Source organism: Rosa chinensis, unplaced genomic scaffold (genome assembly GCF_002994745.2).
Source record: "Rosa chinensis cultivar Old Blush unplaced genomic scaffold, RchiOBHm-V2 RchiOBHmChr0c02, whole genome shotgun sequence".
NCBI classification, from domain to species: domain Eukaryota; kingdom Viridiplantae; phylum Streptophyta; class Magnoliopsida; order Rosales; family Rosaceae; genus Rosa; species Rosa chinensis.
In genome coordinates this window covers 91,526-115,060 of record NW_020126816.1, presented here as the reverse complement: position 1 = coordinate 115,060, position 23,535 = coordinate 91,526, and the positions used below count along the sequence as shown (strand labels likewise).

At 37.6% G+C, this 23,535-nt stretch overlaps 1 protein-coding gene across 1 annotated transcript in view; it reads right to left on the bottom strand.

Moving 5' to 3' along the window:
* The window catches only part of LOC112181193, a gene marked incomplete at its 3' end in the record, with an annotated part of 93,441 nt that overhangs the window by 45,679 nt on the left and 24,227 nt on the right, over positions 1–23,535 (bottom strand).

Genomic DNA, 23,535 nt, shown 5'->3' with positions numbered 1-23,535 from the left:
GGATGGTGACGCCTTCCTTTGTATAGCCTACCCCACTCTCAAGGGTAGTGACTAGGGTATCCTCATGCATAACATCAAACATTTTCTGCGCAAGTTCATCTAAAATGTCAGCAGAAAAACAATCATTAACCTCTAGGGGATACCTCATGGCTTCAAAGATGTTAAAGCCAATGATGTCACCATCGAACTCCATTGTAAGAGAGCCTTCATACACATCAATCTTCGTCCTAGCTGTCCTTAAGAAAGGACGTCCCAAAAGCAATGGAGTGGAACTTACAGGGGAGTCCTCCATTTCCAGTACATAAAAATCAGCTGGGAAGATAAGATGGTTAACCTGTACAAGCACATCCTCCAACAAACCTCTAGGGTATGCATTGGATCTGTCAGCTAACTGAATGATAACATTGTCAGATTTAAGTTCCCCTAGACCTAGGGTTTCATAAACAGAGTAGGGCATAACATTAACAGATGCACCTAGGTCTAGCATGGCATTCTTAAATCTAGAGTTACCAATAGTACAAGGAATGGTAAAGCTTCCAGGATCCTTACACTTTGGAGGGATCTTCCTCTGAATTAGGGCAGAGACATTCTCACTTACCTTTACCACCTCCTTTTCACGGTTTACTCTCCTAGTAGTGCAAAGCTCTTTGAGGAACTTGGCATACTTAGGGACTTGCTTGATGGCCTCTAGGAGGGGTAGGTTTACTTGCACCTTCTTGAAAGTTTCCAAGATAGCTTGGTCACTTTCATCCTTCTTAGATTGGGCAAACCTGCGTGGGAAGGGCATGCAAGAAGAAGAAGGGTTAGCAATAACCGAATTTGATAAGTTAGAATTATTACCTTTGATTTCCGGTTTTGCCTTTAAAGATGAGGATGCCTTGGTCTCTTCCTTTGACGTTGCAGGGTCCTTCTCAATACCCAACTTGGTGGGTTCTTGGTCTTCCTCAATTTCTATGCTCATTTGGACCTTCTTGGGTTGCTTGGGTGGATCCACAAATGGTCTCCCACTCCTCGTAGTCACAACTGATGCATTCTCCACATTACCCTTAGGGTTAGGTATTGTGCCACTAGGAAGCTTCCCAGTCTCATGAATCTTGCTCATGAAGTCCACAACTTGGCCCATCTGTTTCTTAAGATCTGCAATATCCTTAGTGTGGGTCTGTTGTCCTTGAATCAAAGCTTGAGTAGAGTTTGTCAAGGCTTGGGTGGAACTAGTCAAGGCTTCCAACGTTTTGTCATAGTGAGACATTGAAGGTCCTGAGTTCTGTTGAGGCGGAGGCATGTAGGGCCTTTGAAAAGATGATCCTTGGAATGAAGGCCCTTGAGGACGTTGGAAGTTCCCACCAAGAGGATTCTGAACATTATCATTGTTGGTCCACTTGAAGTTGGGATGGTCCCTCCATCCTGGGTTGTACGTATTGGAGTAAGGATCATGTCTAGGACGTTGAGGTCCTCCTTGGTATCCTCCTTGATATCCTCCAATAGCATTTGCAGATTCCCATCCTCCATTCTCATTAAGTTGAGGGCACTGATCTGTAACATGCCCTTGCATAGAGCATACCCCACAAGCTATTGTTGCACTTGGTCCCTTGGAACTTACCACTTGATTCATGAGTAGAGTAAGCTTATTCAGTTGGTCCTCAATTGCAGTATTCTTGCTCATCTCATGCACCCTACGAGTAGAGTGTCCTACTCCCTCATATTGTTGGGAGTTCAAGGCACGATTAGCTATCAGCTCCTTCCCAACTGTAGGGGACTTATCCACAAAAGCTCCTCCAGCTGCAGCATCCAACATTTGCCTTTCCAAGGGTAAGAGTCCTTCATAGAAACATGTGAGTAGGGTCTCATCCTTCATCTGATGTTGAGGACATTGTGCAAGTAAGGAATTGAACCTCTCATAGTAAGCAGCATAGGACTCATCATGGGCTTGCTCTATTCCACTGAGCTTCTTCCTGAGTGTGATGACCTTAGAAGCTGGGAAGTATTTCTCCAAGAAGGCCTTTCTCATTGTCTCCCATGAAGTGATACGTCCTGCAGGGAGTTCATATAGCCAATCCTTGGCTCTATCAGCTAGAGAGAATGGAAATGCTCTCATCTTAAGAAGGTTCTCATCTGCCCCTTGTGGTTGCATGTTTGCACAAACAGATTGAAATTCTCGAACATGCTTGTTAGCGTCCTCCATATTAAGTCCATGGAAGATAGGGAGCTTGTGCAACAAACCACTCTTTAGCTCAAACTCTGCTTGTCTTCCAGCTGCAGGGGGAGGGTATACTATGCCTGTAGGGGGTCCTCCTTCAACAGTTGCAGTGGAAAGTTCCCTAATAGATGCCATTCTCTCTTCTTCGACTTCTTCAGGTGGTGGTGAAGGTGGTGGTGTAGAGTTGGACGAAATCACAGGTGAAGGTGAACGTGAAGGAGGAGATGGACTTGGTGTAGGTGATGTAGACTCCTCAGAACAGTAGGTCCTCTTCCCTTGTTCGTTAAAGATGTACCCTCTGTGTGTCGAAGGGGAAGGGCTTGTCTGCTCAAGAAGTGAAGGACCCTTCAAGCGAGCGAGCCTTGCTTCAATTTCCTTTAGTGTAGAGGATCTAAAAGGCTCGGTCATTCATAGGAATCCTGAACATCATCAAAATTCAAAGAAGTTAGCAAAGTATAAAGTGAGTTAATTACAAATTAGTGATTTATACATCAACCTTACTATTCACGAGTCACTATTCATAAGTTACTATTCACGACTTTACTATTTATGATTTATACAAGTATAAAGAGAAGTACAAATTACAAACTATCCACAATCTTTTCACAAATAAACCACAAAAGAAATTTATACAAGTATAAAATGTAAAAAAAAACACAATTTACAAGTAGAGGTTATGTTCAAGTATCTTATTATCTTTACAAAATAAAGTTAATATCTCAATTGATTACAAGTTGTAAGTCGAGCCCAATAGAAACCACTACTATTGGTGAGCTACGATCTAGGGATAGTCGCCTAGACATAAGTCACTTTCCTTTGTTTCAGAAGGTTAGATGGCCAGATTAAGAGGTAAGTGAGAGGGAGGACTCATTTTGGTGACACTACGGAGGCTACTCCCTCATTGAGGTTTAGGCCCCTATTGGCTACTCCCACATTGTGGTTTACGCACGGTCTATAGTATCTCTGAGATCCAATTTGAACCCATCACCCAGGGTCTCAACCTAGACACCACCTATATGCCCCTTACTCAGCTTGAAAAGAACTCATGTGTTAGACAGTTCTCCAAATGCTAATAAAAGCCGCCCTCAACCTCATGAGACCTCAGAAAGGCACTAATGAAGGGTTAAGGCCAATATTAACAAAAGGGCCCTTATCTACTCATACGAATTTACACACTTATAATAAATCAAGAATTTAACAATATTTATAATTAATTCTTTACATTTCCTTTGTTTAACAAGATTAGACACCATTTACACAAAACTCTCACACAAACAAACAAAACGTCACTATTCACATCTAATTATCTTCTCTTTTTTTTTTTTTTTTTTTTTTTTTTTTTACGAAATTAAGTAAAATTACTTCTATTCTTTCCTTTTCTTTACAATTATTTTCAACACTTAGGTACGGGAACAGGGAGTCTCGATGTGCAATGGGGCTGAAACAGCTACCCTTTTCAAGACTATGTTTAATCCAATATACCTTAGGTGCATCACAACATTTTCTTTTGTTATATAAATACCATTGATTTCGAATTAAATTCCAAGCGGTAAATCAAGTGGACGTGCGGCCCAAGTATAATCGTCAAGACACTAAGTCTCTCCTACATCCTTTGGGCAACCTTACTGAAATGGCCAGGTAGGGGAGGGCGACCACGAGAGGTAGAATCCATTTTGGCATGAGCTACTCCCTCATTGAGGTTTACGCCCATTTGTAAGCACTTCTGAATCCAAGAACCAGTCATGAGCGTTGTCCCCTTTCCTAGACACCATCCCACATAGGCTATACTTACTTGGATGAAAAAGATTCTAAGTGTGAAGACAGTTCAATGAATGTTAATAAAGACCGCCCTCAACCTTAAGGGACCTGGACTAGGTACCAATAAGGGGTTTAGGCCAATATTAATAAACACGACTTCACCTATTCCTTCTTTAATTTACAACTTACAATAAAAATTTGTATTCAACAATATAAATAACAACCTAAATAATTAGTTAACTAAATTTCGACAATTACAAATAATTAACAAGTAAATTTTTTTTTTTTTTTTTTTCGGTCACAATATAAACAAAACACATATTCACAATATGGCAAATGATTTTTCAATCCCCGGCAACGGCGCCAAAAATTGATGTCGCTTTTATCGAGCGACCAATTTAACCCTGAAATGTCATTAGTAGTATAAAGTAAATAGGGATCGTTCTATTCCGGGGATTGAGGGTACACCTGTCATTGTCAAACAATTGAACAATTAAAATTAAAACAAAGTATAATATTTACAAAATATAGACATATTTACGAAAAAGGGGGAGTTTTTTGGTTTTTGGTTTTAATTTCCGAAAATAAAGTCTAAGTTACCTAAATAATTGAAATGCAAAAACATAAAAATACAAATGGAATGCAAGAACAAAGATCAAAGTCGAAACTCATGATTAAAATTAATTCAAGTTCATCATTGTTCATCATAGTCATGCAAGAGGAGTTGATCATGTGAAACGTTCAAAAGCAAACAATTTCCCATATTTTACTTTCAATGCTAATTAACCTAAGCGAAAGCACCTAGATTAATTCTATCAAACATGCAATCAAGCCCTAGAAAGCTAGTCAATCATGTCATGTTTAACGCAATAAACACCTAGAAAGGCTATCAACTCAAATGTGCAACTTAGTATGAAAAAGTCCACCTAATTGCAATCTTCTTTGATTAAATTCGGTTTTTGTACAAAACCTTTACTACTTATCGATTCAAGAACACAAAACCAAAAAGTTGATTCATGTTCTCAAATTCGTAGCAACATTCACATAAAAACCCTAAATGTTTCGAACCATTCAAGATAATCATACAAAAGATTTCTATCATGCAAATTTAATCAAACACTCACACAAAAGCAACCATAAATCGCAATATATGAATCTGAAAATTAACAATTCATCATAAAATTTCAGAAAACAATACTTGTTCATACATATGTGTCAACTAAGGCAAAACCAACGAAAATACAAAGCAAAGGTACAAGGAGAATCGGATTACACCGTGATGAAGATGAGATGAATGAAGTGATGAATGGACTCTTGAATTTCGAAAGCAATCTCCAAGGGTGGTGATGGATGGTGTGCACGGCTTGTCTTCTTCTTCCTTGGCCTTGCTTGAACTTCGTGGTTGCCCTAGAGGATGGAGAAGAACACGGCTAGGCTAGAGAGAGTTTTCTGATTTTTCTTCAAAGTGTAAAACGTAAAAGTGTGGAACTTTCGAACCCCTTGACGTTGAGAGAAGAGATGAATATATAGGAGCACGGCTTCCTTTGTTCTCCAAGCCGTCTAACCCTAATGAAACTCACGGCACAATGATATAACTCCACATAATTTCCTCCAATGCTTGCTTGCCACATAAGCCCTATGAGGTGGTGCAACCAATCACAAAATTCCAATATGAATTCCCTAAATAATCTTGCCGAAATATAAAGAGATATTTTCTGATTTCCTTCACCAATTTCGGCAACAATATATTTAGAGAATAAAGGGGGACGAACCTAGACTCCTTTGAGAGCTTTTTGTGTTCAACACATATTCTCTTTCCTTTAAAAGCTCCCTAAGAAATCTCCACGAAATCTCTTTATTTTTTTCTGATTTTTCCTCACGGCAAAACCCTTGTTTTTCTCTTCATTATCTTTTGCCGAATTCCCTAGGGTTTGCACGGCATCCCCTTGTTTTCCTCTTGGCTTGGACGGCTAGGTCTTCTAGGGTTTTATCTCTTGATTTATTTCCATAAAAATAACCCTAGAAAATCTCCATAGAAAATCTTCTTTATTTTCTGATTTTTGGACGCCTCTTCCTTGTTTCTCTCATGCAATTTCACGGCAAACATATCTTTAGGGCTAGGGTTTGCGTCACAAACCCTAGTGTCATGGGCTTTGATGGGCCATTATCCAATTTGCCGAAAATCCAAGGAGTTCTTGGGCCTCGTTGCTTCATCTTCAAGCCTTCTCATTTTCCAACGCAAAACACATTATTTTTCCATTTCTTTTTCATGGTTGCGTTGGAAACTTGCTAGGGAAGCCTTCCTCCATTTCGTAGGATTTCCTGGTTGGACTAGGAAAGCTTGTTTCTTCATTTCTGCTCAAATGTGTGGGCCATTTTCTCTCATGTTCGTTCGTCTTGATGTTCGCAAGCTCCTCTTTCCATTCGTGCGTTCATTTCCACTTTCTAGCTCGGAGGTCCTGAAAATAGAAACTATACTTAAAATAGAAACTTTCTAAAAAATGAAAATAGAAACTTACTAAAAATGAAAAATAGAAACTTTCCAGAAATGAGAAATGAAAAATGAGAAATGAAAAATGAAGACAAAAATGGAAACTTTCTACAATAAGGAACTTTCCCAATCAAAGAATGGAAACTTTCCCAAACAGGGATTTTTCAAGGAAATGGCGCAGAAAAGTGTAGGGAAATGCAGTTAAAACGTCGCATTAAAATGCTCCTATCAGTAAATAAATGAAATTAACTTAGAATTTTTAGGTAGCATGTTCATATAAAATAAAATAAAATAATTAAAAAAAAATAAATAAATGTTTTTAATTCGTGAATAGTGTCTCCGTGAATAGTAAATATGTGTTTGTTTTTAGTTTTAGTGTTTTTTAGGAGTTTGTTATGTGTTTGTTATGTGCTCCTATTTTTTAGGGATAGGTTCCTAAATTTTAGGGAAAGTAGTTAGAGTTAGTTTTAACTTAGTATTTTGTGTTTGACTTAGTCAATAATTTGTTTTCTTATTAATTAAGTAATCTTAATCCTTGTTGTATATGGATTTCTAATGTGATATGGATTTGTAAAATGTATTTAAGTAGGAGTAGGATTTCTAAACCCATTCTAACTTGGTTTTTGATGCGGCTGAAATAGCCTCACAATTTAACCCTGCAAAATGTAGTTGTTAGTATAGGATAAGCAGGGATCGTTCAGTCCGGGGATTGTAGGGTACACCTAAACAAAAAAGTCAATTTAAATTAGTAATTAATAAAACAAATATTAACAAGTATTTATCTACAAATTTACACAAGAAACAACCATAAAAAGGGGGAATTCAACTTTTGGTTTCTAAGTTCCTACGAAATAAAACAAAAAGATAAATATATACATGTGATCGACTTCTTCACACTCAAATCAGAATTTCCAAACCATATCAACATGCAATGAATGATCTCAATCTAAACAACCTAAAATCGTGCCAACACTAAATATCAGAAATGAATTCGAAGTACAAGTCTGAAGAGATCGAGTACCACTTTAATTCTTCTTTAATCTCCTAAGTTAGGAAAAGTCCGTAACTTAAAATATTTCATATAAAACATCACGTTAATACTGAAGAGCATCCGTCAACATTAAATATGAATCATAAAGTGCAGTTAGAATTATGAATTCAAACATGTATGCATCCATAAGAAGTTACAAACGCACAAACATGTAGCATATAATCTCGACCATTGTACATAGCCTTTACCACTTCAATTTATGCCCCAAAACGATTAGGTGAATCAGAACACAAATTTGGCTTTATTAACCTGCAGATTAACATAGTTATTCAACCAAAATCATATGCTTAAAGATATAAAGGATGGCACAAAATCATATTATAAAGATATCATAAACAAATCAAGAACATAAAGAAACAAATCTGAAAATTACTAACATAAACTCGTTCTCAACAAAAATCCAATTCCAATAATAAAGGTCATAAACGAAATCTGAAATTCAATACTAAAGAGTACGAAAACAGAAATAAGGGCCATGAATTACACTTTTTGATCTTCAAGGAAGCTTGGAGAACGTCAAGAGAACACAAGGCTTGGCCTTCAAGAACACGAACAGCCTTGGAGAAGTCCTAAAGCTCTTCACGATCAGAGGCTTTTTCTGAATATTTCGAGAGGGTTTTGGAGAGAAGAGAGCTAAGCTAATGAACTGAATTTTGTATGAAGAAGTGATGATTTTAGAGTAGAGAATGGCTGCTATTTATAGTGGATTTGTCATCTCTTGTGATGCAATCATGGCCAATCATCTTGAGGTGATTTCTCCTCCAAATTTACTTGATTCTCTCATGACAAAGTCTTGATTTTTCTGATCTCTTTTCCCCTTAATGACTCATTGTATATTCCTTGAATAGTGACCAGATACATCCCTTATTCTTCTCCTTTAAATTGCACTAATATCTTCTTCCAATTGTGCACATAATGAACTCCTACAATCAAGAAAAATCAGAATTTAATTAGTGTTATAATCAATAGTAAATAAGATAATCAATAATAAATATTGAATATAAACACTCCCTTTTATCTCCCTGAATTCTTCATGATTTTTCCTTGAATTCATCAGTCAAGAGTTCTTAATGTGATGGACTCTCATTAAAATATAAAAATCAGAAATAAAAAAGTTCAAATGAAGAAAGTTTCCTAAAACAAAATAGGAAATATTTCCTAAAATGAAAGAGGAAAGTTTCTAAAATGACTTGTCCTTAATTTATGCTCATTTCTGCTCTTTTTTGCCTGTTTTCTCCATTTCTGTCCTTGAAGTACCTAAAAACATAAACTGTGTTATAATTATTAATTTTAAGAGAATAACTTAACCAAATGAGGGAAAATACATAATTAAAATGTCACACTTTATGCTCTTATCAAATACCCCCACACTTAGCTTTTGCTAGTCTCTTAGCAAAATCAAAACAAAAGACTCAACCAAAATAAACAATTCACTACCAGACTCTACACAAATGACACACAAAGACTATATTGCCCTTAACATTTGTCTAAGAAATCCTTACTCTCATGGCATCAAAATTAGCACTTAATCAAGAATCAATATTTAGATATTCGAGAGTTAATTGAAGCATATAATCCACATATAAATAAGTAGGACCTGGTTGTAACAATGGTGATGGGTGGAGCTCAGCATGTTTCAGACAAGTATGATTCATATCCTCACAAGGTATATCCACTCTTTCTTCACTCAGATCAAGGCAATGCTTAAAAGCTTATAAACAGTCAATTATATGTGAGAGAAAATATTTTGAGGCAATCAAATAGCTCACATATATAAGAAGCGAAAAGCACTTTGTGAATTTAATTTTTCAAGATCTCATGAAAGATATCAACTACTTGCACGGATGGACCCAAGCCATAGGTTCAACTCTTATAACTCATCTCCACAGATCAAAGGCTATCCCATCTTAAGGATCAAAAAGGACTTTGAAGGGTTGAAATGGGGCTAAGGTTCAAGGTTTTAAGAAACAAAGGTTAAGGAATGTCAAAGTATCCTAAAAACCTAGTAGAGCTCATGTTGATGTAGAGAGACTTCTAGAAATCCACCAAGGCATTCAAAACATCACACCCATAGAGGCAAAATAAAAGGGCCTAATGTCTTCATGTTGGGCCTAAACTTCATCCTAAACTTCCTTTGAACTCTAGTGAGTTGGACAAAGACCAAATTTTTCTGTAGTGGGCCTTCAATTCAAAATAAACTCCAAGCTCACTAAGTATGGGGGACTAAAATCCATAGACATATTTTTTTTTTTTTTTTCTAGCCGTACACATTGTTTTCTTTATTTTTTTCATTTTCACAGCTTCCACATAATTTTTCTTTTCGTGGACAAGTCTACCCCCACACTTGAACTTTCACCTCTTTTAAATCTTCATCTTTGCCACCCTCATCTAGTAAGTCTCAAAAGATAGCTCTACTAAATTTTTAGAACAAAGGGTAAGGTTGTAAATATACTAAGGTTCACGGTTAAGGATTTTAAGGGTGATGAAAGAAAAGGTTTAATGTAGGCTCAAAGTGATTAAACTAAGGGGGTCCCACGACGGGCACAATTGGGGACACAGGTTAATTTGGCTATGGTGGTGATTCCTATGGTGCCTCTATCCTTTCCAAAATCAGGGACATGTATTGATAAAAGTCTCAACAAGCACAAGAGTGAATTCTAGCATTCTTTAGTCCATCAAACTTAATCTATGGCAAGCAATCAATCAAATGAAGAATAATGAGATCATAAAAAACATCGCCAAGAAAATAAGAATACTTTTCATTTATCACTCCAAGAAAAAGGGACATGGCTCAAATATCTCACATGGTTTTTTTATGAATCAAAACTCAACTTAACATGCTCGTATTCTGTACCAAGGTTACGAAATCCATATCAACTACACATGCATATGCTTTTCATATATCTCAATTAACCAAAGAATATCATTTAAAATCATCTCAATATCGTGATCCTCTTTTAGCCATAATTTCAAAGATATTGAATCATCCTAGACAGTTAAGGGCATCCTAAGACTCAAAACAAAACAAAAGACTACGACTGACGCCAAAAAGGTTTTGGACTAGGGTTATTTCCTTTCTCATTTCGGTAACTCCTTTGGAACATGACCAGGTGAAGAGGGGACCGATTTTGGCGGAGCTCAGCTCACTTGTTTGACAGGGGACGAGACCCTTTGTCAGCACTTCTCGGATCCAATCTAGACCTTAGACATCACATCCCATCAGATGCGCCAACTTTGAACAAAGTATTTAACCCAAAAATCATTTTGACTAAATAAATAAAAGCAACAAAATTTTTTCATTTTTGACATTTTTCAATTTTTTTGTATTTTCAATATATATGACTCAAGACAAAAGTATAAATCATTTCCCCCACACTTAAATATTGCATTGTCCTCAATGTAATCAATCAGAAGCATGCAATGAAATAATTAAGCATATAGGAATTGAATTTATGAAAATAAATACGAAAACAAAGAAGCAAAAACGAAAATAAAAGACACAAGTACAATTCAACCTAAACAAGTGAAGGGATAGAAATGTCAAACTCTCGTTGATGGCTCCTCCACAGCTTCGGTTGAAATGGGTTGCCTCCCATGCAGCGCTTAATATTTATAGTCTTTCAGCCTGGACTCTTCTCCTTGTGTCACAACAATTTTTTCTTTTTCTTTTTTTGAGTTAATTTTCTTTATAATTTTTTTACACACTTACAACAATTAAGTATTTAACGAAATTCACAACAACCTAAGTATATTAATCTAAGTGAAACACATACAATTCACAACATGCTAAATCTAAGTGAAAATCATACAATTCACAACATGCTAAAAAAAAAACTTCTCCAAATTGCACAACAATTATAAAATACATGCTTAATTTGGTAACACTCATAAAACTTAAACTAAATCACAATTATAGCTTGGCCTAGCATAAATTGCAATTTGTCACCATTCCACAAGTGCAGTACAAAAATTAAGCATGAATTCTATATATAAAAACAAAAAAAACAAAATTAATGACACTTTAAGTGTTAGAGATTTTAACAATCCCCGGCAACGGCGCCAAAAATTGATGCGGCTGAAATAGCCTCACAATTTAACCCTGCAAAATGTAGTTGTTAGTATAGGATAAGCAGGGATCGTTCAGTCCGGGGATTGTAGGGTACACCTAAACAAAAAAGTCAATTTAAATTAGTAATTAATAAAACAAATATTAACAAGTATTTATCTACAAATTTACACAAGAAACAACCATAAAAAAGGGGGAATTCAACTTTTGGTTTCTAAGTTCCTACGAAATAAAACAAAAAGATAAATATATACATGTGATCGACTTCTTCACACTCAAATCAGAATTTCCAAACCATATCAACATGCAATGAATGATCTCAATCTAAACAACCTAAAATCGTGCCAACACTAAATATCAGAAATGAATTCGAAGTACAAGTCTGAAGAGATCGAGTACCACTTTAATTCTTCTTTAATCTCCTAAGTTAGGAAAAGTCCGTAACTTAAAATATTTCATATAAAACATCACGTTAATACTGAAGAGCATCCGTCAACATTAAATATGAATCATTAAGTGCAGTTAGAATTATGAATTCAAACATGTATGCATCCATAAGAAGTTACAAACGCACAAACATGTAGCATATAATCTCGACCATTGTACATAGCCTTTACCACTTCAATTTATGCCCCAAAACGATTAGGTGAATCAGAACACAAATTTGGCTTTATTAACCTGCAGATTAACATAGTTATTCAACCAAAATCATATGCTTAAAGATATAAAGGATGGCACAAAATCATATTATAAAGATATCATAAACAAATCAAGAACATAAAGAAACAAATCTGAAAATTACTAACATAAACTCGTTCTCAACAAAAATCCAATTCCAATAATAAAGCTCATAAACGAAATCTGAAATTCAATACTAAAGGGTACGAAAACAGAAATAAGGGCCATGAATTACACTTTTTGATCTTCAAGGAAGCTTGGAGAACGTCAAGAGAACACAAGGCTTGGCCTTCAAGAACACGAACAGCCAAAAATTGATGCGAAAATCATGCATCTATTTTAATCAAGAAAATCAAGCAAATTTCGGGAATACAATGGGGCTAAGGTTCAAGGTTATTCTCTTAACCTTTGTTTCTTAAAACCTTGAACCTTAGCCCCATTTCAACCCTTTAAAGTCCTTTTTGATCCTTAAGATGGGACAGCCTTTGATCTGTGGAGATGAGTTATAAGAGTTGAACCTATGGCTTGGGTCCATCCGTGCAAGTAGTTGATATCTTTCATGAGATCTTGAAAAATTAAATTCACAAAGTGCTTTTCGCTTCTTATATATGTGAGCTATTTGATTGCCTCAAAATATTTTCTCTCACATATAATTGAGTGTTTATAAGCTTTTAAGCATTGCCTTGATCTGAGTGAAGAAAGAGTGGATATACCTTGTGAGGATATGAATCATACTTGTCTGAAACATGCTGAGCTCCACCCATCACCATTGTTACACCCAAGTCCTACTTATTTATATGTGGATTATATGCTTCAATTAACTCTCGAATATCTAAATATTGATTCTTGATTAAGTGCTAATTTTGATGCCATGAGAGTAAGGATTTATGAGACAAATGTTAAGGGCAAATATAGTCTTTGTGTGTCACTTGTGTAGAGTCTAGTAGTGACGTGTTTGCTTTTGTTGAGTCTTTTGTTTTGATTTTGCTAAGGGACTAGCAAAAGCTAAGTGTGGGGGTATTTGATCAGAGCACAAAGTGTGACATTTTTAATATGTATTTTCCCTCATTTGGCTAAGTTATTCTCTTAAAATTAATAATTATAACATAGTTTATGTTTTTAGGTATTTCAAGGACTGAAATGGAGAAAACAGGCGAAAAAGAGCAGAAATGAGCATAAATTAAGGACAAGTCATTTTAGAAACTTTCCTCTTTCATTTTAGGAAATATTTCCTATTTTGTTTTAGGAAACTTTCTTCATTTGAACTTTTCTATTTCTGATTTTTATATTTTAATGAGAGTCCATCACATTAAGAACTCTTGACTGATGAATTCAAGGAAAACTTAAAACAAAAATCATGAAGAATTCAAGGAGATAAAAGGGAGTGTTTATAATCAATATTTATTCTTGATTATCTTATTTACTATTGATTATAACACTAATTAAATTCTGATTTTTCTTGATTGTAGGAGTTCATTATGTGCACAATTGGAAGAAGAAATTAGTGCAAATCAAAGGAGAGGAATAAGGGATGTATCTGGTCACTATTCAAGGAATATACAATGAATTATTAAGGGGAAAAGAGATCAGAAAAATCAAGACTTTGTCATGAGAAAATCAAGCAAATTTGGAGGAGAATTCCACTATAAATAGCAGCCATTCTCTACTCCAAAATCATCACTTCTTCATACAAAATTCAGTTCATTAGCTTAGCTCTCTTCTCTCCAAAACCCTCTCCAAATATTCAGAAAAAGCCTCTGATCGTGAAGAGCTTTAGGACTTCTCCAAGGCTGTTCGTGTTCTTGAAGGCCAAGCCTTGTGTTCTCTTGACGTTCTCCAAGCTTCCTTGAAGATCAAAAAGTGTAATTCATGGCCCTTATTTCTGTTTTCGTACCCTTTAGTATTGAATTTCAGATTTCGTTTATGAGCTTTATTATTGGAATTGGATTTTTGTTGAGAACGAGTTTATGTTAGTAATTTTCAGATTTGTTTCTTTATGTTCTTGATCTGTTTATGATATCTTTACAATCTGATTTTGTGACATCCTTTATATCTTTAAGCATATGATTTTGGTTGAATAATGATGTTAATCTGCAGGTTGATAAAGCCAAATTTGTGTTCTGATTCACCTAATCGTTTTGGGGCATAAATTGAAGTGGTAAAGGCTATGTACAATGGTCGAGATTATATGCTACATGTTTGTGCGTTTGTAACTTCTTATGGATGCATACATGTTTGGATTCAGAATTCTAATTGCACTTAATGATTCATATTTAATGTTGACGGATGCTCTTCAGTATTAACGTGATGTTTTATATGAAATATTTTTGAGTTACGGACTTTTCCTAACTTAGGAGATTCAAAAGAAGAATTAAAGTGGTACTCGATCTCTTCAGACTTGTACTTCGAATTCATTTCTGATATTTAGTGTTGGCACGATTTTAGGTTGTTTAGATTGAAATAATTCATTGCATGTTGATATGGTTTGGAAATTCTGATTTGAGTGTGAATAAGTTGATCACATGTATATATTTATCTTTTTGTTTTATTTCGTAGGAACTTAGAAACCAAAACTTGAATCCCCCCTTTTTATGGTTGTTTCTTGTGTAGTATAGTGGTAAGTATTCCCGCCTGTCACGCGGGTGACCCGGGTTCGATCCCCGGCAACGGCGCCAAAAATTGATGCGGCTGAAATAGCCTCACAATTTAACCCTGCAAAATGTAGTTGTTAGTATAGGATAAGCAGGGATCGTTCAGTCCGGGGATTGTAGGGTACACCTAAACAAAAAAGTCAATTTAAATTAGTAATTAATAAAACAAATATTAACAAGTATTTATCTACAAATTTACACAAGAAACAACCATAAAAAAGGGGGAATTCAACTTTTGGTTTCTAAGTTCCTACGAAATAAAACAAAAGATAAATATATACATGTGATCGACTTCTTCACACTCAAATCAGAATTTCCAAACCATATCAACATGCAATGAATGATCTCAATCTAAACAACCTAAAATCGTGCCAACACTAAATATCAGAAATGAATTCGAAGTACAAGTCTGAAGAGATCGAGTACCACTTTAATTCTTCTTTAATCTCCTAAGTTAGGAAAAGTCCGTAACTTAAAATATTTCATATAAAACATCACGTTAATACTGAAGAGCATCCGTGTCACGCCCCTGATTTTATACACAATAAATCGATATATAACCCCATAATTATATATGCGTGAAATGTTCAGCCATCAATACAAAATACTTAGAAACATCTTTCCCTTAAAACAAGTACATACTGATGCACTGAACCAATCCAAATTAATATACACTCGCTCAACAGAGTTATATATTACATAAGTTTACGAATTAAATTGCCATCACAAAATAAAACGTAAATACTCCTCAGAGTTCCCTACAAAGCGGAAGTCATAACAATGGCAAAGCCAGATCAAATTTGTTTCCTACCAGTTCTGCTGCCAACTAGATACCTCAGCTTCAGCCACGATTTCCCTGACCTGCAAGATTAACCCCTACACCGTTTGAATAGTGCACCGGGTTGTCACACAACAAACCCGGTAAGCTTTTGCAAGCCCGTATGAGTAACTCAAAATAACTCACACCAATTTACGGGATAAAAGCCCGCACAACTCACGCCAATACGAGGAAAACCTTTCGACTCGAGAATAAGGAAAACATACCATGCTTCCCAAAACAATACTCTTTCCCAAAAAGGAAAACACAAAAGCCACACCGTGACAAAATCATATAAATCGTAACATCACAATTCAAATATGATTAATTGATCCAACCTGGATAAAACACACACGCACATCAATCATACCTATCGTTAACCTAACAAATAGCATATGATTCTTAGTCCAACCTGGACAAAATACGTACCCAGGAATCATAAGTAACCTACTTAGATCCATGAGGTACCATGGCAGACATACTAGCACTCTAGCTTATCGTAACCACTCGCCCGGCTAACTGCGTGATTCCTTATTTCTTGCCTTGGTCACTATCAGCGACCTGTCACCATCTGTGACATATGATCTTCAGACCCCATTCAATCTCGAAATCAACCATTGGTCACCATCTGCGACCGATCACCATCTGTGACATATGATCTTCAGACCCCATCTGGTCTCATATCAACCATTAGTCACCATCTGTGACATATATAATATGATTCACAAGTCCTCCCAGGACATTTAAAAGAAAGAATCCCCGAAACTCTCTTTTAAAGAAACACGTACTCATGAGCATCAGATAGCTCCCCACTAACCCCATGATGTACCAACAACAAATCAGTCCAACCTAGACACACAACACATCAACACAGATTCACCACGAAGCCACTAATACATGAATACGTATGTATATATATGTACACACATAGTCATTCACTCAGAAATGCAACCAATACATGAATACATATGTACATATATATACCCATAATATATATATGTACACACATACTCATTCACTCAGAAATGCCACAATACATCTATGGTAACTAGACTCATAACACAGATAAATCATTGGTTACCATCTGCAACCTATCACCGTCTGTGACTCTTGGTTTTCATACCCCGTCTGGTCTTAGAACCAACAGTTGGTCACCATCTGCGACCCATGCTTTTCAAACCCCATCTGGTCTCAAGTCAACGTTAAGTAAGTCACATCTGACCTAAAAACGTTACGACCATCTAGTTCTGGCTTTCCCCATCCCTGCTCACCATCTGTGACCCTTGGTACAAAGACCAATACATTTAAAATGAGTCACGCTTGACTCCAAAATGTAACATCAAACTCAATGCTTTTCAAACAATAGAAAACATCTTTTTCCACAATATTGTTTCTATGAAAAGTCCAATTCAACAATAATATGAACCCATCATGCATATTATTCATCACACATCATCCACAAGAATATATATATTTCACGTAAATATATATATACGTAGTCATTCGCTCAGGAATGCCTATTAATACCAACTATAGTTTGCAGTTAAATAATTAACGCCAAAACAATAATGGTAATTCCGTTCATAATGAACCTTGTGAGATTACTCACCTCGAAACTCCCGCTGCGTCTTCAATACTGAACAAGGCAGCCACACCACAAAACAACCGTCCAAGGATACCTCGTCAAGCACCTAATCACATACGGTTTCAACTTAGCAACAATCCACAAACGATTTAAGTCTGAAACCCCCGTTTTGAACTAAAATCCCCAAAGTGACGCCAATCGAGGCGAAACCACATCCGAGACCACCCAATGTCTCCGGAATACTTCTACGATCGATATGTCCAAACCACAAGTCGATCGGACGCTCGGATCCTCACGGATCGAAGCATCAGACGGTCCGAAACCGTAAAAATCACAATATAATCATACGATCTCCAAAAATTGCGTATTATATATCAAAACGCTCGTATCGACGAGTGGATGATATACAATACCAGAAACTAACCATCACATGGCCGGAAGGCCACCATAACGCCGCCACAGTCGGCGGTGCAACCACCACAACCACCACCGACCAAAACTCAAAACCACAACAATCAAGCCAACCAGAAATGTTCATCATGAAGAGTAGAGCAACTTTCATACCTGGAGCTAAGTCTGGTTCGGCCAAGATCGTCCTAGATCAAGCTTACAAGATCGGCCAATCGCAGCCGTCTGATCAAACCCCAGATTCGTTGTGCACCGCAGATTTTCAAACCTAGATCTTCCACTCCACACACAAAATCGTCCTTCAAGGCGGGCATGAGGATGATCAGAAGGAGGAGGAGATTCCAAAACCAAGAAGGATCGGCTGAGACGTCGCCGGAAAAGTGGATTTCCGGTCGGGTCCCGATTCGTCTACTGTAGCGGCTCCGATCACTACCTTCCGGTGAACCGCCGTGAAAACCAACACCACAGGGAGGAGCGCACGGAGGAGGCGAACAGATCTGGCCTCGTCTGGTGGTCCGCCGTCGCCGGAGCTCGTCGGAAAATCCGGGTCGGATCCACCGGGTCTGGGTCGGGTCAGTCGAAAATCAGGAGAGAGAACGGAGAGAAATGAGAGTTTCCGAAAATGGAAACTTACCAAATGAGAATAGTAACTTTCCCGAAAGGGAAACCCCTATATATAGTAACTTTCCAAATTTTTCAAACACTCACAACTTTCTCATACGAACTCCGATTTCCGCGTTCCACATGTCCACGAACTCGTATCGACGCGCTCTACAACTTTCGTGAAGGAAGTTTTCAGAGAATCCCAACGAATAAAAAGTCAACCTTTGGCAACCCCCCTAAAACCATATTCTTCAATTAATTATTCGCCCGAAATACTTCCGCTCCATCCAAGAGCCACGAAACGGTCCGATACCCACAATTTAAATTCCGGAAAATCCTCGGAAAATAAATACGAATTTCTGGGGCATCACATTCTACCCCCCTTAAAGAAATTTCGTCCCGAAATTTACACGTACCACTCCCACAGTACGTATAAATCATCCCCACATCCAATTCTCATTCCTCAACAATCTGTTCTTGCCTCGCTGTACAATACCTTAGCTCAATAATGGATACAGGTACCCTACCTAGTATCACAACACTAGGAATCTTTACCACACCGCTCGGTGGTAACCCAATCATTTCATGGATCTCGTCCTCGTACACTATCCAACAAAGACTCTGTGACTGCAGCATTACACACAGATCACACAAGAGTCCAGAATCCTGTTATCACAACAGTATCTGCATCATATCACCAATAATGCAAACCTTGCATTACAAGAATTGAAAATGAAACCTTCATTTCAACTCACCTCGAACCTATGCATCACAACTTAATAAGTGTCTACCCAACCTGGGAACACAAAATCAAGCTAAGGTCTGGCCCAGCCTGACCCGCACACACATCATCACCTGTCATTGTAGTTACAATCAAAGTGGTATAGACCCTCTACTACCACAACAATGAAGGATGCATCACATCACATGCCACACTCAAAAGTCTAACTATAGACAACAGACAAAACTCAACACAAAACCACACATGGAAAGAAGTACACAACTATCACACATTATTCTAGCACACAAGCAGAATTAGATAAGGTACTTTCTTATCCGCACACACATCAGCTTGAGGAAACCATGCAACCATGATTCCATCTAGCACTCCATAACCTTTCCATCTAAAGAAAAACATAAATCACCGCTGTGACAATGTTCTATTTGCTAACTTAACCATCAAGAAGCAAATCAAGTCTCATCTAGACAATAAAGGAAGAATACTCTCGGAATTCTCCTATAATTACATACTTATGAGTCTCCAGCAACCTCGACCGTTACTCCCATAAACTATCCTGGCAGACAGACAAGAACTCTGACTGACATCGTAACCACTCGTCCGGCCAAGGACGTGATTACCTATTTCCTGCCTTGATCACCGTCTGCGATCAGTCACCGTCTATGACTCAATATATCACCATCTGTGATCAGTCACCATCTGTGATTCAATATATCACCATCTGTGATCAGTCACCTTCTATGACTCAATATATATCACCATCTGTGATCAATCACCTTCTGTGACTCAATATCTATCACCATCTGTGATCAGTCACCATCTGTGACTCAATATATATCACCATCTGTGATCAGCCACCTTCTGTGACTCAATATCTATCACCATCTGTGATCAGTCACCATCTGTGACCTCAATATATCACCATCTGTGATCAGTCACCATCTGTGACGCAATATCGATCACCATCTGTGATCAGTCACCATCTGTGACTCAATATATATCACCATCTGTGATCAGTCACCATCTGTGACTCAATATATCACCATCTGTGATCAGTCACCATCTGTGACGCAATATATCACCATCTGTGATCAGTCACCATCTGTGACGCAATATCGATCACCATCTGTGATCAGTCACCATCTGTGACTCAATATCGATCACCATCTGTGATCAGTCACCATCTGTGACGCAATATATCACCATCTGTGATCAGTCACCGTCTGTGACTCAATATCGATCACCATCTGTGATCAGTCACCATCTGTGACGCAATATATCACCATCTGTGATCAGTCACCGTCTGTGACTCAATATCGATCACCATCTGTGATCAGTCACCGTCTGTGACTCAATATATATCACCATCTGTGATCAGTCACCATCTGTGACGCAATATATCACCATCTGTGATCAGTCACCATCTGTGACGCAATATCGATCACCATCTGTGATCAGTCACCATCTGTGACTCAATATCGATCACCATCTGTGATCAGTCACCTCAACCTAGACACGATATACACATAGCTCACACCTACGGCCATCAATTCCATAATCTTCCATATCGTGCCTACATAAGTCAACTGGTGACTACAGCCTCATGTTTAGATTCTCAACTAGCGTTCCATTACACAAATTAAGCCAACAATCAATCAAATCAAGAAGAAAACAAGGCGATCACAATTTAAAACAAGCAAAACAATTCATAGTAACCCCTGCATATAATTTAGTTCAGGAGGTCACATTAAGTCAAACAACATGACTACAACAATCTAACAACTAAGCTCGTGTGAAAGGGTATAGTTTTCCCCGAAAACAATCCTTATCACCCCACCAGAGTTCAATCCAGAGGTTCCCATTCCTCAATGACTGCAACTCAAAGAACCAACACCTAGGTTCACAACTTCACCAACAGAGCAAACCAATGCTCTGACAATTCTACATTCTAACCCACAACCAACACTCCTACATACCCAATGATTATATCAATACTGAAGAGCATCAGATGGGGATCCGCTGCAGACGGGCCATCACTCGGATAGTACTGATTATCACCAAATATGTACCTTACGCTCTGATACCAAACTGTCACGCCCCTGATTTTATACACAATAAATCGATATATAACCCCATAATTATATATGCGTGAAATGTTCAGCCATCAATACAAAATACTTAGAAACATCTTTCCCTTAAAACAAGTACATACTGATGCACTGAACCAATCCAAATTAATATACACTCGCTCAACAGAGTTATATATTACATAAGTTTACGAATTAAATTGCCATCACAAAATAAAACGTAAATACTCCTCAGAGTTCCCTACAAAGCGGAAGTCATAACAATGGCAAAGCCAGATCAAATTTGTTTCCTACCAGTTCTGCTGCCAACTAGATACCTCAGCTTCAGCCACGATTTCCCTGACCTGCAAGATTAACCCCTACACCGTTTGAATAGTGCACCGGGTTGTCACACAACAAACCCGGTAAGCTTTTGCAAGCCCGTATGAGTAACTCAAAATAACTCACACCAATTTACGGGATAAAAGCCCGCACAACTCACGCCAATACGAGGAAAACCTTTCGACTCGAGAATAAGGAAAACATACCATGCTTCCCAAAACAATACTCTTTCCCAAAAAGGAAAACACAAAAGCCACACCGTGACAAAATCATATAAATCGTAACATCACAATTCAAATATGATTAATTGATCCAACCTGGATAAAACACACACGCACATCAATCATACCTATCGTTAACCTAACAAATAGCATATGATTCTTAGTCCAACCTGGACAAAATACGTACCCAGGAATCATAAGTAACCTACTTAGATCCATGAGGTACCATGGCAGACATACTAGCACTCTAGCTTATCGTAACCACTCGCCCGGCTAACTGCGTGATTCCTTATTTCTTGCCTTGGTCACTATCAGCGACCTGTCACCATCTGTGACATATGATCTTCAGACCCCATTCAATCTCGAAATCAACCATTGGTCACCATCTGCGACCGATCACCATCTGTGACATATGATCTTCAGACCCCATCTGGTCTCATATCAACCATTAGTCACCATCTGTGACATATATAATATGATTCACAAGTCCTCCCAGGACATTTAAAAGAAAGAATCCCCGAAACTCTCTTTTAAAGAAACACGTACTCATGAGCATCAGATAGCTCCCCACTAACCCCATGATGTACCAACAACAAATCAGTCCAACCTAGACACACAACACATCAACACAGATTCACCACGAAGCCACTAATACATGAATACGTATGTATATATATGTACACACATAGTCATTCACTCAGAAATGCAACCAATACATGAATACATATGTACATATATATACCCCATAATATATATATGTACACACATACTCATTCACTCAGAAATGCCACAATACATCTATGGTAACTAGACTCATAACACAGATAAATCATTGGTTACCATCTGCAACCTATCACCGTCTGTGACTCTTGGTTTTCATACCCCGTCTGGTCTTAGAACCAACAGTTGGTCACCATCTGCGACCCATGCTTTTCAAACCCCATCTGGTCTCAAGTCAACGTTAAGTAAGTCACATCTGACCTAAAAACGTTACGACCATCTAGTTCCGGCTTTCCCCATCCCTGCTCACCATCTGTGACCCTTGGTACAAAGACCAATACATTTAAAATGAGTCACGCTTGACTCCAAAATGTAACATCAAACTCAATGCTTTTCAAACAATAGAAAACATCTTTTTCCACAATATTGTTTCTATGAAAAGTCCAATTCAACAATAATATGAACCCATCATGCATATTATTCATCACACATCATCCACAAGAATATATATATTTCACGTAAATATATATATACGTAGTCATTCGCTCAGGAATGCCTATTAATACCAACTATAGTTTGCAGTTAAATAATTAACGCCAAAACAATAATGGTAATTCCGTTCATAATGAACCTTGTGAGATTACTCACCTCGAAACTCCCGCTGCGTCTTCAATACTGAACAAGGCAGCCACACCACAAAACAACCGTCCAAGGATACCTCGTCAAGCACCTAATCACATACGGTTTCAACTTAGCAACAATCCACAAACGATTTAAGTCTGAAACCCCCGTTTTGAACTAAAATCCCCAAAGTGACGCCAATCGAGGCGAAACCACATCCGAGACCACCCAATGTCTCCGGAATACTTCTACGATCGATATGTCCAAACCACAAGTCGATCGGACGCTCGGATCCTCACGGATCGAAGCATCAGACGGTCCGAAACCGTAAAAATCACAATATAATCATACGATCTCCAAAAATTGCGTATTATATATCAAAACGCTCGTATCGACGAGTGGATGATATACAATACCAGAAACTAACCATCACATGGCCGGAAGGCCACCATAACGCCGCCACAGTCGGCGGTGCAACCACCACAACCACCACCGACCAAAACTCAAAACCACAACAATCA